General features: G+C 44.3%; 1 pseudogene; it reads right to left on the reverse strand.

Moving 5' to 3' along the window:
* LOC146770455 (omega-hydroxyceramide transacylase-like) overlaps positions 1 to 16677 on the reverse strand; it is a 531347-nt pseudogene that overhangs the window by 66483 nt on the left and 448187 nt on the right.

Genomic DNA, 16677 nt, shown 5'->3' on the forward strand with positions numbered 1-16677 from the left:
AGACAAGTACAACAAGCAAGCTGCCCAACTAGAGAGTAACCTCCGAGACAGACACTATCCATCCAATCTCATTAGAAACTTTGAACAATAACAGAGAAGCGCTATTAGAACAGCCTTGTGCTAAACAATCCCCGTCCAAACTGGTGTGTGTCAACACCTTTAGCACACTATCCAATGTAGTGAAAAAGTCCATTCTACATAATTGGGTCGAAACTTGAAAGACACCCTCATCCATACTAGTCCCCCAGTCACAAATGCACCCAGACCCAACACCCTCTGGAACTTACCCAAGGTCCAGGCCCACTACCCTTGCGGGTCTTGTGCTGTTTGCGCACAAACACAAGTAACCAAAAGCATAGCTATGGGCACTTCCAGACCTTGGGTCCTAACAGAACACACTAGCTACAACAGCGAGAGGGTGGTCTACATCATTACTTGCCCCTGTGGCCTCAGATATGTGGAGATGACCACTAGAAAGGTACGCACAAGGATTCTCGAACATAAAAGCACAATCAGGTGTGCAAAACAGATAAAAAAACTAACAAAATATTTTTTTGACATGAAACACAGCGCTGATTCCCCCAGTTGGACTGTTCTTGACAAACCCAACCTCACTGCAAATACTCCAGGACTGACTGTGAAACTGCTCAGGCTTGAGCAGAGATGGGTGTACAGGCTGGACACTGCTAACATGGGGCTCAATGATGACATCCCGTCGCTGGCTCTCTCCTGAGACCCACCAAGCTCCACCACCTCGACACAGCGCCACTTTCCAGGAGAACCAGTTGGTCTCCCAGGTGCTGACAGTTGCACTGACTGCTGCTTTCCGTGCTGTCGCCCCTCATGGGCCTCTTCCCTTCCACTCTCATCTACGCGTTCTATACACGAGTTGTACACACGGTGCGGTACACGAGTTGCACACTCTGTGCAGTTTGTGTTTTGCGTTCCCAGCCTGCCCGTGGGCCACCCGGGGACACATGCTAGGATGCACTACCCTATGACACCACTCACTGCTGTGCATCCCCGCGGGGCATCACAGTGACTCATGGGGGTCCATCACTGACCCAAGATATAGCTCCCAACTTTTGCCCACATTCCGGCGTTTCACCCCTGAGCCCGTGCTGTTTTTTGTAGTTCCAACGGGCCCCCTGGAACTACAACTCCCATCATGCCACTGTTTCCGGTTCCGGCCGCGGGAGCTCCAGGTGCACTGCATTAACCCAGAAGTTATTGTATTTAAGGCCAGTTTGTGAGGCCCCAATTCACCCTGCCCTGGACGAGCGCCGTGAGGTTCCGGATCCCTCCGCCTGCGTGAAATGATGAGAAGGCACGGTGTCAATTCCAATATATTTAATGGAAAAGGAAGAACAGGCGAGCGCCAGACTACACGATCTCTTCTCCAGGACATCAGCCAACATCTGATGTTCTAGATTGGAAACCGTCTAGAACCCCACAGGGATTCCATGCACGCTCAACCCACACAACATTAAACAATAACCAATGCCTTAAAGGCATACACTACACATCCCCCTCTCTTGGAAACAACAAACAACATACAATCCCACCCCATAAGGAACAGACCTGACAATAAAAAAAAACAAAATAATGCTAAACACGGAAAGAAGAAATCCCAAAAAGAAAACAGAAACCCACCATTATAAGCAATAAACACAAACATGAATACATTCCATAACTCATTACTTGACATATTCCTTTAGCCATGCAGGTAAGACTCTTTTCCTTTTTCCGCTATCCCCACCTGAGTACCCACCTACTGCCACACCTTCCATACTGGAACTACCAGGACCCACTTCCCCCTTCCTTATAGCGGGAAAAGATTCCGGAAGAACGGAACTCTTCCCACCACCATCAGCACTGACCTGGGATGCCCCATCTTGTTTTGCCACACCTGTATCACTACTCTCTTTACTACCCAAATCATCCTGAACTTCACTGCAATTAAAATAATCTTCCACCCATTTAAAATCAGGTGTATGCCCAGAATTAAGTGTATCCTCCGAATGCACTTGATCAAAATCTAATGCTACATTTTTCATGTTCCACACCCAGTCACCCACTCTTACTGTTGCCTCCTTTGAACCATGTTGTACGTCATAATACTCCTTGCTCTTGCCATGAGCTAACACTAGACTATTCTTTACTTCATCTGGTGACCATTGTTCAATCCCACCTTCCATCATCCAGTTGGGACAGAACTTCGATCTAGGCCTCCTACCTCTCATCATAATGAAAGGTGCTAACCCTGTTGTAGGATGTTTAGTCACCCTATATGCCCAAACCGCTCTTTGCATTTCCAACTTCCAATCCAACTTTTTATTCATTGCAAATTGGATTACACATTTGAGAACACGATTAAATCGTTCCACAGTACCATTCCCACTAGGATTATAAAGCGAAGTTGTTTTATGTTGGATGCCACACTTCTTGAAATATTCCTTCGCAGTATTGGAAGTAAATTGTACCCCATTGTCACTTAAAACACACACTGGTAAACCTTCCAAACAAATATTTCATCCAAAAATTCCAAAACTGTGTGTGTGTCCACCTTGTTTACAATCCTGACCATCGGCCACTTAGAGAATAAATCAACCACCACAATGCCATACTCCCTCAAGTCCCCCACTGGCCCAAAAATATCAACTGCGATCACTTCCCAAGGAAGGCTAGGAATCAGCCCTTCACTCATAGGGGGTCTTAAGGTTTTTAAAGATTTGTCTGCAGAAGAACAGACCGGGCACACTCTAACAAACTTCTCCACCTCCATGTCCACTCCCGGCCACCAAAATACACCTTTAACAACTATCTTGGTCCTGACTACTCCAAAATGTCCCTCATGACACAACACCAAAATCCTACCCCTCAGACTACTAGGAGGAATAACTCTATCACCTCTAAGTAATAAATCTTTATCCAAAGACAGTTCTGTTCTAACATCCCAATAGGCTTTTTCCTCTGAAGTCATATTTGATTTCTTTGGCCAACCTCTGCAAACATAATTAGAGACTGCCACCAAAACCTCATCTTTGGATTGTTCCTCTACCCATTCCATCTTAGTAATGACTGGGGTGCCTGAATCTTGAATAAGGGCAATGCTGAAATTTCCCCACGGGTCATCCTCACACTTCTCTAAAGGTGCAGGCAATCTAGAAAGACAATCTGCAACTACGTTGTCCTTCCCAGGTACATAAGTGATTCTATAAATGTACTCTTTCATCCTCATAGAAATCCTTGCCAGCCTAGCAGAAGCCCCTACACTACCTTCGCTAGTCAAAATTTTAACCAGAGGTCGGTGGTCAGTGCGGATGACAATCGGTTTGCCCCAAACAAAAGCTCTAAAATGTTCTAACGCCCAAGCACAGGCTAAAGCTTCCCTTTCGATAATAGGGTACCTGGTTTCAGCAGGAGATAAAGCTCTTTAGGCAAACAAAATAATACTTTCACGGCCATCCTTACCCTTCTGTGACAAAACTGCATCCCATCCTCGTCGCCACTTGAAATGATGAGAAGGCACGGTGTCAATTCCAATATATTTAATGGAAAAGGAAGAACAGGCGAGCGCCAGACTACACGATCTCTTCTCCAGGACATCAGCCAACATCTGATGTTCTAGATTGGAAACCGTCTAGAACCTCACAGGGATTCCATGCACGCTCAACCCACACAACATTAAACAATAACCAATGCCTTAAAGGCATACACTACACTGCGGTAAGTGACTGCCCTGCCCCCGGCACTTTAATCAGCAATGGCTCGCCTTTGCGCTGTAATTTGGCCTGGCTCTGGCAATTTTCCTTATACCACCTTTTAAGCACCCGCGGACTCGCTGGCATCACACTTGATGTCCCGCAGCCCCCCAACCCTTCTCAGACCACGCAGTTCGCGGTCTTTTTCCGGCAGTTTGCCTGCTGTCATCACTCAGGACCTGCGGATTTTCCAGCATCCCGCATGGGTTTCCGCAGCCCCTCCACCCCTTTAAAGATCACACAATTGACGGTCTGTCTTCCCCCCCACCTGTTCACCCACTGTAATCCATAGATATCAGCGTGCTTCCAGGAATATGCCCGCTCTAGACCGCCACCTCTAGTTCAGCTTGCCTTTTGCCAGCACCCCACATGGTGCCCCGGCTACCCCAAGCAATTCATGATACAGCTAGTTTATTACAATCATGGGCATTTTTGCTCCGTCATGGAATCTCAGACACACTTGTCTACAGCTGGTTTTCCAATGTGCAGCACAGGACAGACCACGCAGCTGGCAGGTCCCCCACACACTCCTGCCTGCCAGGTTCTGACTCCATTAACGCACCGGAGCGGACCTCATCCTGAATCCCTCATGCTTCTCAACTGGCGGCCATCCACACCATGCCATCTTCATAGCAGCTGTCTCTCCTTCTTGCACACCATCAATGGGGATTCCACTCTGCACAACCATCTCTTTGACGATTAAGCAGTTGGCCTCCTGTTCCTTCCTCCCTCCCTCTTGCTGCCTGACATGGAAACCTTTAATTATGGCGCGCTTTCCCTCCCTTGGGACTTTTTTAACTCCTAATGCCATAAACCTTTTCCATTAGGTTTTGGCGCACGTACCTTTTTTGGCTAATAAGCCGGGACAGAGGTGGTGAACTGCACAACCAACATTGGTGAGTCACTCATCTCATTATACTACACATTAGTCTAAAAAGCGAATGTGTCTCAGTGTAGCATTTAAATGTGGATTATCTATGTAAATTTGTACTTGTGCTTGTTTGTCAGCCTGTTCGTTTGTCAAACAATTGCACACAATTTGTGATATGATGTGTTTTCTGTCTCCATCATAGGTTGTGCATTGAACATACTGAACAGGCCAAACTCACTGGTTCAGTATTACACCATTATTTGTTGCACGTGTTTTTCGAGTTTTGTTTTCATGTAGCTTATACGTTTCTATTTTGCAGATAGCTATATCATTGACCCTTTAGAAGGCTATGACACTTGTTATAGGTCTGTAGGCTGAAACATGTTGGTCCTGAAACAACACAGAAGCCTCTCATGTCGGCACCTGCGTTATCAGCAAGATTCTGTTTTTAATCCTGACACCGGGTAGCGGAATTAAAGTTGCAGCATAGCTAACCCCGAAATTAGTTTTAAATCACCCACATTATAGCACTGCACGATTTCATAACACACCAGGCTCACATAGGGTGTTAGTACACCTGCTGAACTCGCAATAAAACATCCCTGAGCTCCTCCCTCACAGTGAGGGGGTTGTAGCCCGTGTAGAGACTAGGTCTCTCACATGAGGAGGCACCCATATGATAAAGCATGACACCTCTGGTGTGTGAGGGGAACCGTCCTAAAAAGGGAATTCCCAGTTGCGCGTAAAATTACACTCAGCTCTCCGCTAAATAACCCCCCTAGCTACCTGGACCCGGGAACCTTTTCCGTGATACTATTAATGAGTGGGGAGTCGGCTCCCGCCGGTCCTTAAATCTCCACAAGCCCCCCTTGTGTGACTCACGCCCTGTACTATCACATATCGGCCGTGCTCATCGACCTCCGAATGTATTACCCCGAATGAGATCTCTTTTTTTAATTAACAGCATGACCCCTATTGCATAGTTAGAATAGGAGGAGATTATTGGGTACCCTACCCATCTGGCCCCAGCAGTTTCAGCAGTTCTTTTCCTTGAGGGTGCTTCTCCTGTAATACCGCAATCTGCACTTTATGCCTGTCAAGGTGCACTTCTCTGATCTTTTTGGGGCTGTTAAATCCCCTCACGTTTCATGTTATTAAGTGCAGTGGTTCAGCTTGTGGTGGTTTAGCCATTCACTTTAGTTGCATGTCTTTGTGTATGGCTGTCTGTTTTGCTTATCTCTCCATGTCTGGCAGGTTTTAAAGTCATGTTTTTGTGGGCTTTTAACATAAAACCAACAACCCTCCCTCCCACTTCAACATCCAGATAATACTAAAGACAGTGTCCCTAAATTAAAGGTTTTCCCAAATACAATGCAGCAATAGCCTATATCACAATCTAAAAATAGAACTTCCATGAAGTGTAATTCAAAGGGGATTTCCCTAATGGGGCAGCTAGGGGCCCAGTTTAACCTCCAGGTGGGCAGAGGTGACCATGGAGCCAATACAACAGTGTCTGCACTTGAGATCAGCAGTCAATCACGTTGAGTTGGTGTGCAATATGGGCGGCCTGCCGCATATGTCTATCACAGGGCTATTGCCTTTGTTTCTTGCCCTATTCCATCGGCATCCCGCCTATTCATTACAGTACTTACAAACCTCTCCAATCTCACCTAAAGGACCTTAGTTCCCACAGGATCTGTGTGGCCATCTCAAAGTTCACCCACTCGTGGACAGTTCGTCTTGTCTAGATGTTGATCAACAGGAATATCTTGCTCTGGGCCTCTTAGTCCTCTTGCTACTATGTGTATCATCGGGTCTCCGTAATCTGCTTCATGTAATCCATTGCCGTTTTAGGGGCAGTGCATACTTTCTCTGTGCCCTTGTAGTCTATCGTAAATTTGTCTGGGTATAGCATAGTGTACTTGATGCCTTTTTTTGTAGTTTTTCTTTCCTGGAACAAATTCTCTGCGAGCAGCTTGTACTGGTGCGGTAAAGTCTGGGTAAAATGAGAGGGCATTCACTTGGTAGTGAATCTCTTGCCATTCTTTAGCTTGGTGCAGCACAGCATTGCGGTCGCGATAATTCAGAAGGCACGCGATGATGGGGAGTGGAGGAGCCCCAGGGGGTGGCCTTACCATCGGTGACCTGTGCGCTCTTACTACCACCAGTACGTCCGAGAACTGCCCTGTATCAAAGACCTCCTTCAGCAGGCCCTCTATGAAGAGTTCCAAATTTCCTGTGTTGGTGGTTTCTGGCACTCCTATGATCCGTAGGTTGTTTCTTCTTGATCTAGCTTCAAAGTCCTCATTTTTAACTTGGATCACCTCAAGAGCCTTTTCCATGTTCAAGCATTTCTCTTGAGTGCTGCGGAGGGTGTCCTCTGTCACGGAGATGCGCTGCTCTGTCTCCGTTATTCTTGCCGACTTTTTGTCCAATTTGGTTGCCATATGGTCCATGCGTAGGTTTAGCGTACCAATCTTCCGATCAATCTATATTGTAACTCTGCTGCATTGCTCCTAGCGTGGAGGCTAGCACCAGCGAGCTTTGGGATTGGGTGTCTTGCTCCGAGTTCAACATTGCGTCCCTGACGGATTTGGCCACTCTCTTGGTCTCAAAGGTGAGTCAGGAATGCTACTTGTCTGTTTTGCCCATGGTGATTCTTTCTGTGCTCTGCTGATAAGGTTCCCAGTGGGGAGTGCGCAACAGTGGTCTTGTTGGGCCACAGGAGCACCCTCTTAGATGTGTTCTCTGTATCAGGACATTTTTTACATTCCCCGCCACAAGGCAGACTTTACACTATGCTGCAATGTCGGGCTGGATAGCAGCAAGAGTGTGTGGGAAGAGAGAGTTAATGCCCTTCAATGAAATTCACTTAGCACTTAGACCTCAGTGCTATTGGCTGTTCATGGTAGAGTTACAGAACAGAGGACAGGACAGAAGCTGTACACCCTATAGTTATAGCTTGTGTAGTTGCTTTGGTTTCATTTCTGAGTCAGCGAATGGAGGTAAAGGGCACTGTAGCACTGAGATGGGGATCTGAATATAAAGTATAGAGAAATAGAGGTATGTTTGTGTTTGTGACAGTGGGATCAGCATGCAGTGTGTCATTTTGAGCATTTATTTTTTAGTGCTAAAATTGTGAATTGTCATTGACAGTTTCTCTATGCTTAGAAACAGTGAATGGTAATCAATTTGTGATCAAACACAGAGGTGCTGCGCTTATCACATACACACTAGTATTACTGCTGAGAGGAGGCTCTCCATTTCAAAAGGAAAATAAAAATGTAATTTTTACCTTTCTTCGTCTAAAAATTATTGCAATCCAATTTAATGGTAATGTACACCTCATCGTTTTTGTCAATGCCTCATGGTTAGTCACAGATGTTGTCATGCATAATTTTAGTCCTTGGGTTTATATGGGTAAACTTGGGAAATAAAGCAGTACTAAAAACAAACAAGAAAGTGACACTGTTTATTAATAATAACTTAACGTGTCACTTCAGTAAGACACACAGGGGAGTCCAGTCTTTGCTTAAAAACATGCTAATGCACATTATATGTAACTATTATGGGCCCGATTCACAAAGACAAACTTAGCCGTTTGGTCTAAACTTAGGGAATGCACAAAGGGCATTTGTGAGCACTGTCTTTATGCCTGCACTCACAGATGACATTTTCCAGTGACTGAAAGTGTTTCATAAATGTCTCTGAGACTTAAAGATATAAAGTAAGTAGTGCCCTAACGCAGGGTGCACTATACCACTACACCACTACAAGTCCATCCTTGGATATTGTAAGTGTGCAGGGAAGCCATATAGAGGACATGGGCTGGACACCCGTCATTACGGGTTCCCCAGTACCATGATGGTTTCACTGTGCCCAGGGATGTTTGGTACGAAACATCTCATCTTAATAAATCCACACTAATGCCACTGTTGGATTTATTAATAAATGCACATAGATGGCACCTTAGAGGTACCCCCTGAAAACCTACCAAACACTGGTGTGGACTCTGGATAGTTTTAGCTAGCCTACTGCCACCAGACAAGTTTCTGACCTCATGGAGTGAGAGCCTTCAACCCCAGGGGCCAGAAACAATGCCTGCTCTGGGCATAGATGCTTCATGCCTCCTCCAGGCCCGAATGGCAGTCTAAGGTGGGACGCTTCAAAGGAGATGCCACCTTTGAAATGCAACTCAGGCATCTCCAGTTAGTGGAGTATGCCAACTCCCCTGTCCTGCTCCATTTTTGTTGGGAGGACAGGTGGGAAAATTAGTTATATCAGCCAGCACCACCACTAAGGTGGGGCAGATGATGTGGACCCCACTTTTCCAATTCCTCCATCTTGTGTTGGAGATAATTCGGGAACCAGGGTCGGGGTTATGCCCACTACCCAACAGACGTGGTCATAAGAGGGTATGGTCACCCCAAAAATAGGTAGCTCAGTGACTAGAACCTGTTACTCCCTTTAAAGCCTCTAAATTTAGTATTTAGGTGTCACTCCTGGACCATGAACTTCAGATTCAACGGACCTAAGAAGACGGACGGGAGCTGCTGACCCGAGAACGGAGTACCTGCTGCACAATTTTGGAATGAAACCCTGCCTGCTGCCTTGAGGAATCGACCATCATCGTGTGCTGTCTTGTCCTGCTGCTGTGAGGCCTCCAAGAACCCCGAAGCATCTCCAGCCCTTCAATACTCATCAGAGAACCCTTGGAGTAGAAGAACTACTCCCCTGCAGTCCACTGGCAACAAACCCGCAGAGTCCGGCTTACCAACTTGCCACTCCCCGGCGACACCCATGCAGCACCTGAACCAGAAGACCTCCACCGGCTCTGGAGGGTCAGGTCTGTCCCACTACCAAGTGAGAGGACTCCAAGACCTACCGGAGCTGTGCGATAGCAAAGCCCAAGGTACAGTACCACCTTCAACTGACACTGAGATAAATGGTCCAATCCGGACTCCAACTACCCAGGAAGCAGGCACCCATTGAGGGAAGTCGAGACCCCGGAAACCTGTGAGTAGCCCAGCTGTCCCAGAATCGTCCCTGCAACCTGCCTGCTCCTGACCACGAAGACCATCTTGAGGCACAGAACCCGGCTGACCTACGTACTCTGCATCCAGGCTGCTTGGGTACCATTGAACCAGCTGTTCCCCCGTGGTTCTAACACCCTAGTTACCCAATCCCTTTTTGGGGTCCCCTGGACTTACCTATAAGTCTCCTTGTGAAGCCTGTTTTGATGTGGCCCCCTTCTCCATAGTGCCTGCTACCAATGACCTCATCACCCTGCTCCAGGCTGAACCCAGGATGCTCCCGACAATTTTGCTGGTGGGACATTGGACCTGGCCTTGCTACCCTCCTTAACCTAAAGATGAACCCAGAGAACAACCTATGCGAATTTCGATATATTTTGCTATTTTTCTCCATAGACTTCTATTGTGCGTAATTGTGCACAACTGTGAGGGAGTTATTTTCCGAACTTTGAAAATTCTGAACAAAAGGAGTACTTACCTGTGAACAAAGTTCTTGGTCTGAAAATTATATAAAAATCAGTGTTATATTTGAAAATTGGTCTCGGATTTATTCCTGAGTGTGCGTCTCATTTATTGCCTCTGTCAGTGCAGAAAATGCTTAGCATTACCGGCTGATAAGCCTAACTGCTCGCCCACACTACTACAAATAAAGCGTTAGTATTATCTACTTTTGCCTCTGCATACCAATCTAGGTCTCACTGAACTCTCTGAACAGTATGCTTCATTTTAGTACACTATATAAATAGCTGGCTTTCTCCACACATCAGCTTACAGACCCATGCACACATCCGCACACCTACTCACAGACCAACTCAGACACTCATGTGCCCACTCAGAGACCACGTAGATACTAGGCCCACTCAGATACTCGCACACCCACTCACAGACCCAGACACATGCACCCACTCACAGACCCACTCAGACACTCACAGATCCAGTCACAGACCCACTCAGACAATCACAGATCCAGTCACAGACCCACTCAGACACTATCACACCCACTCATAGACCCACTCAGACACTCCCACTCACAGACCCACTCATGCACCCACTCCCAGACTGTCAGACACTCATGCACTCACTCACAGACCCATTATGAGACATACGTTTAGGGCCTTATTTATGAGGCCTTGCGTCACTTTTACACCGCTGGTGCGTCACTCTTTTATGACATCGCAGCTATGACCTCACCAATGACGATGCTTCACGCCATCATCGACACTGCTGTCTGCATTGTGGCTGAGGGCACTGCTCATGAAGAGCACAACTTTTTCCCCATCTCACATCGCAGCCTCTGGTTTGCAGACGACTGCACCATTGACTCCGACTTCGTCCAATGATGCCGCACCATGGCTCGTGAAGAACATGACGCATTGCCCTGTCTCACACCGCAGCCTAGGGTCTACGGAAGAAAGCGCTTTTTCATTGATGCCGCTACGCTGCCTGTCCCAAAGACGTGGTCACTGCTAATGATGAGCATAATGCATCGACTGCGACGACATCGCAGCCCTGACGCCTGCCAACACTCCTGACTTCGACATCATGGAGATCAATCTGCAACACGTGTGACTTCAAGGTCTCACTGACTTCCGGAACCGGCGCACGCTGATGCCGGCAATGCTTCTTCTTTGGGTTTCATCGCAAAGTCCCAGAGGTCTCTTTATTTCCAAAGGTTCTGTTTTGTGGGTCTTTGTGGCACTGTGCCACTGAACTGTTAGTTTTGTGTTGTTCACTATGCTGTGATAGCCCCAGTTGGCGCTATCAATTTCAGGGAACTGTATTTTTTGTTCATTTTTGAGTTGGCCTGTGAGTTGGTGCATGAGTTTCTGAGTGGGTCTTGGAGCAGATGCATGAGTCTCTGAGTGGGTTTGTGAGTAGGTTCAGCAAAAGCCTAGCACCACATTTTTTAGAGAGATGTTCTCTTTTACAACCCCCAAATGACGAGCTGCTTACATAGAACACATTTCAGTGTAGACTTCCCCCACCCTATGTCCCCATTGATTTTCCCACCCCTTCTGGACTTCCTTGGGAGAAAGAGACTATTTGTAGGCTGGAGTGTACTTGAGCAGTAAAGATGTGTGACTATATTTATTTTGGGTCCATTCATTTCTTGTGCTAAAGATAAACACAGCTGCAATACCTTCAATATTTAATGAGCTTTCCCTCTTTTCTCTGCAGCCAGGGGTCACAAGATAAGTGCCAGGGGTTGCAATCTGCAAGCCATGGGTCGCAGTTGCGACCCCTAACGACCACTAAAAGACGTCCATAATGGTATGCTTTTTTTTAGTTTTCCACTAACCGTATCCTTTCAATGTCATTAAATGCACTTAAGACAACCATGGATGGTGGTCTTATAGCTCTGCAGCAACTTAGCAATATTGATCCATCTCACAATCACCTCCATTTAGCGTGACCAGAAGGCTTCATGCCTCAGTAATGCCACAAATCCTTTTTTCTGCTTTCCTTTTACATATCACTTTTATATGGTGAGCTAGTTTAATTGTTTCAATTGATGAGAACCAATATGCAGGATACAACTCCCAGAATGCACTTTATTATTCAGTCGAAGCTCAGGACTGTCTTCACTTTTCCACAACGGATCTTCATCTGTGCTGCTTGACGTGTGGCATGTGTCACAAACTCAATATGTATTGCAGTATAGCCTACATACTCTGCCTTTTATTGTCTGATAGCTTTGCTTGTATGTGGTACACCCATGCACAATAACATATTAGGAATGCACGATGCAGCGCAGAAAGCGATATGAAGAGTTACCTTCCACTTGTGAAATCTGCAGCCAATTTAGTCAAAACTACTTGCGTGATCTGATTTTGTAATTCATACTTATAATGAATGCTAAGCATAAAGCTGTAAGTTTTAGAATGCAATGCACTGTTGCGTAAAAAGTGGGAACAGACCAAATATATCAGAAATGACATGGGGTTGCTTTATTGAGCGGATGAGCTGAGTGTAGCCAATGCACTTTATGTCATACTTACATTAATCCATGAGCACAACCAGTCCTTGCACTTTCTTTACATTCTGGCACTCATACTCCTGGGTTGTAAATTGGAGAAAACAAAACTACATGTACCAGAATACAAAGTAAAGCAAGGCATCATGAGTTACTTACAAACCGGTGTGAGACAATTTGAGATTTTGGTGCTCGCTTAAAATATTTAGCTTATGTGTTACTAATACCAATAAAAATAACTTTGTCACTACTAAATTAATCTTGCGTTATGATCATGGAAAAGGCAAGCTATCATTCAAACTTTTTTTTTGACTGCTCATCAAGATATGTGCTTTATTTGGAGATTGGTGGACGGTCACAACATGATGGATATCCCGTCCACCATATGACAAATGCCATAGGATATAATGCATTTATAATAAGGTTGAAAAGCTCTATGCTACGTTGTGATGGAGTAACCCATTTGCCAAACTCTAAATCAGGCCCATAGTGCTTAAAAAAGAGCATGAGGTAAATGTCCAACTAACCATGGCTGAAGTCCTAACAGAAAGTAATATTACCTGCACAAGTTCCTCATTGAATCTGTAATCGGACACCAGGACATTCTTCCTATCCGACAATCGTGTGAGAGCAATGTGGAGTCTTCCTGAAGCCAGCTGATGGGCATTAGCAGGCATTAACCTGTAGAGCCCTTTCCTTAGCATATGAAGCAATATATGAAGGGAGCAGAGGACAACACATGGGGCCTCATTTATGAAAAGTGACGCATCACTGCGTGAAAACAGTGATGCGTCACTTTTCACTGCGCCCTCCCTGCGACTCCAATGATGCGTCATATTTACAGTATGACGCATCATGTCGCAATAAGTCACAGATACGTCAGTATTTCTGACGTATCTGTAGGCGCAAAAGTGACGCATTGCTGGAGTGTGTCACAAAAGTGACGCAACTCCAGCAATGTATCCTTTCACATGGGGTAAGCCCCATGTGAAAGGGCCTGCGTCAGTCTTACGCCTGCTGTGAGGCAGGCGCAAGATATTGACGCATTTGCACCCTAGAAGTGGCGCAGTGAAATCTCGTAGATTTCACTGCGTCACTTCTACGATGCTTACTTACGTGGGAACGCCCACCCTGCATACATTATACCTGACGCAGGTATAATGTAGCGCAGGGGTTTACAAAGTGACGCATCTAGGTAGATGCGTCACTTTGTAAATATGGCGCATCATGGCGCATGTTTTACGCCACTGGTGCGTCACAAAAAGTGACGCACCGGTGGCGCAAAAGTGACGCAGGGGCTCATAAATGAGCCCCATGGTTTCCCGGACTTTCTGTGCTTCTTCAATGATAGTGTTCTTAAAATCCTCTGAGGGGAGAATTTGCTATTAAAGATAATTGCAAAAGGAAATACACTACTTTTAATGAACACACCTTTTGCTATTTGAACATACTAGAATTGCAAACATGCAATATCCGGTTACAATTAACATGTCTACAGAACATTTCTCCAATGTAAGACTTTCCAAAACACAGACATAACTTCCCACTTCTGATGCGCCTCTTTGTATAAAACTTAAAAACGGACATTATAGAGCGCACTGGAAAACGGGAATCATAACCAATATTTATTTAGGTTTGCAATAAAATGTAAAAATAACTTTGACAATCTGATATTAATTTTGTTTTTATAAAACAACTAAATGAAAAATACTTGAATGTATTTATTTAAGGAATGTGATAGAGGATTAACCTTCCTCTAAGATGCAGTGTAGAACTTTACAGAAAACATATTTATTGTAGCAGTGGTATCTCAAAGTTCAGGTGTTCTACATGGAACGGTATGGCCTAAGAAGTACAGTAGAAAACAGAATTCAGAATCCAGGCAAGGAGAAAAGGGTGTGTAGAAATTTCAATAGACCTTAAAAAGCATAGTTATTATCTTATTTTCTCAATATCTACAAGTATTCACAATTATAGGTATAAGTCGACAAGGTGAATTGAATAAAATCTCTCGGGTGTGACTTGATGCCGAAGTGAGATAGTCGACAATAACAGCAGTAAATATAGTTTCTACTTAACAAAACTAGAAGATAACAATGTGCCTGCAATCCCTTTCTTTAATTTGGAAACTGAATCTTTTTTCAATGTGAAAGGCATTTTGCATGAAGCAACCAGCTGTGTCCTCAGGTCGTGGCCACCATTTCATGTTATTCATGACATGGAGAGCTTGTGGACAATATTTCTGGCTTTGCTCTCTGAAGCTTTTCCTTTTTTATCAAATGTGTTTACTTTAGACCAGGGTTCTTCAGTATCAGTCCTGGAGAGCCGGACCTATGCCAGATTTTTAAGATAACTACATTTATCTGAATGTGGATATGTTAAAAATTTGGCATGGTTCCGGCCCTCCAGGAACCAATGGAGAACCCTGCTTTAGACATTCACATTGAAAGTTCCGATGCTACTTAGATGAGTGTGCTTAAAAATTAAAAGGCATTACAATTAAGATGGTAATCTTAACAAGTTGTGGCATGAAAGTCACAGGCAGGCCATAAATTGAAACATGTTTTTACTGAAAAACCAAATGAGAAATAAAGGAGTGCAATTTAATAGTTAGCGCCTGGAGTGTCCTGTTAACTTTTAGCCCTGGTGTTAGCCAAGATTTTTTGATTTAAAAAAACAAAAAAATACATATGTACAACATAGTTATGTAAAGGGGCTTTCTTCATCCATTGGTCTGTTGGTGTGTCATTCACATTTTGCTACAGCATACACTATGGGGTAATGGGGGCAGCCCACTTCAGGCACTAAATAACACCATTTTGAGTCGTATTTTGCTCTTTCATAAGGAGCACATCAGCACACAAGCTAGTTTCCTTCTGTGACAATGTTTTTTTAATGTATTACTTTGATGTTGCCTTTGTGTTTAGAGTCCGATGTGACAGTAGGATGGTACACACGCCATACATCATGCTTTATCAGTTTCCATTTCCTGCCAATGTTGTTGTAAAATCCTTCTGGAGTGTTCTTTATTTACTGTTTGACTGACGGTATTTGACAGCATAACAGTTTGTGAACATTTGAAACTGTTCTGAATTATTGAAAGCTTCCATATTATACATGTGAATTCATAAGCAATTCTTCGGAACACGTTTATTCTAGGACCAATTTCATTAATGGTTCTTTAAAAAACATTGCCCAGGAAGAAAACTATCCTTTATCGTGTTAAATTGCAGCACCTGAAACACTTTTTTGTCACCTTCTTCCCTTCCTTCATTTCCTTCTTCCTGTCTTTTCTTCTTTCTTTCATACCGCTTTCCTTTTTTCTTTCATTCTTTCTATCTTTCCTTTGTCCTTTAATTTCTTCTTTCATTCTCTCTTGATTTCTCCTTTCTTGCCTTTCTTCTATTTTTCATTCCTTCTTTTCTTCTTTCTTGCTTTCCTTTTTCTTTCAAGGTTTCTTTCTTTCATTCTTTCATACCTTCTTTCCAAATTTCTTGCATTCTTGTTTCTTTCACTCCTTTCCTGTTATTTTCTCTCTTGCCTTATTTCTTTCCTTCCTTCCTCCTTTGCCTTCTTTTTTCCCTTCTTCCATGCCTTAGTTCTTTTCTTGCTTTCATCCTGTCTTTCTTGCTTTCATTCCTACTTTAATGCCTTTCTTCTTTCTTTCCTTATTCACTTCCTTCGTTTTTGCCTTTCTTTTTTTCTTGCTTTCTTTCTCTTTAATTTATTATATCCTTCTTTCATTCCCTCTTTCCATCTTTCTTGATTTCTCTCTTTCTATACTTTATTTCTTTCCTTCTTTCTGTCTGTCTTCCTATTTGTTTCTTGCCTTTTTTCCTTCATTTTTCTTTTGTCCCTTCCTTATTTATTGCCTTCTTTCTTGTTTTCATTTACTTCTTTCCATTCTTCCTTTCTGGTTTTCGTTCCTTGGTTATGTTTATTTTTCCCTCAAAGCTAAGAGGCTGGCTGCCAATGGCACACTGATTGCCTTTTTTAGGTCTGATTAAGCCAATACTTTTCGAATTTACTATAATT

This window comes from Triturus cristatus, unplaced genomic scaffold (genome assembly GCF_964204655.1).
Source record: "Triturus cristatus unplaced genomic scaffold, aTriCri1.1 SCAFFOLD_105, whole genome shotgun sequence".
NCBI classification, from domain to species: Eukaryota; Metazoa; Chordata; class Amphibia; order Caudata; family Salamandridae; genus Triturus; species Triturus cristatus.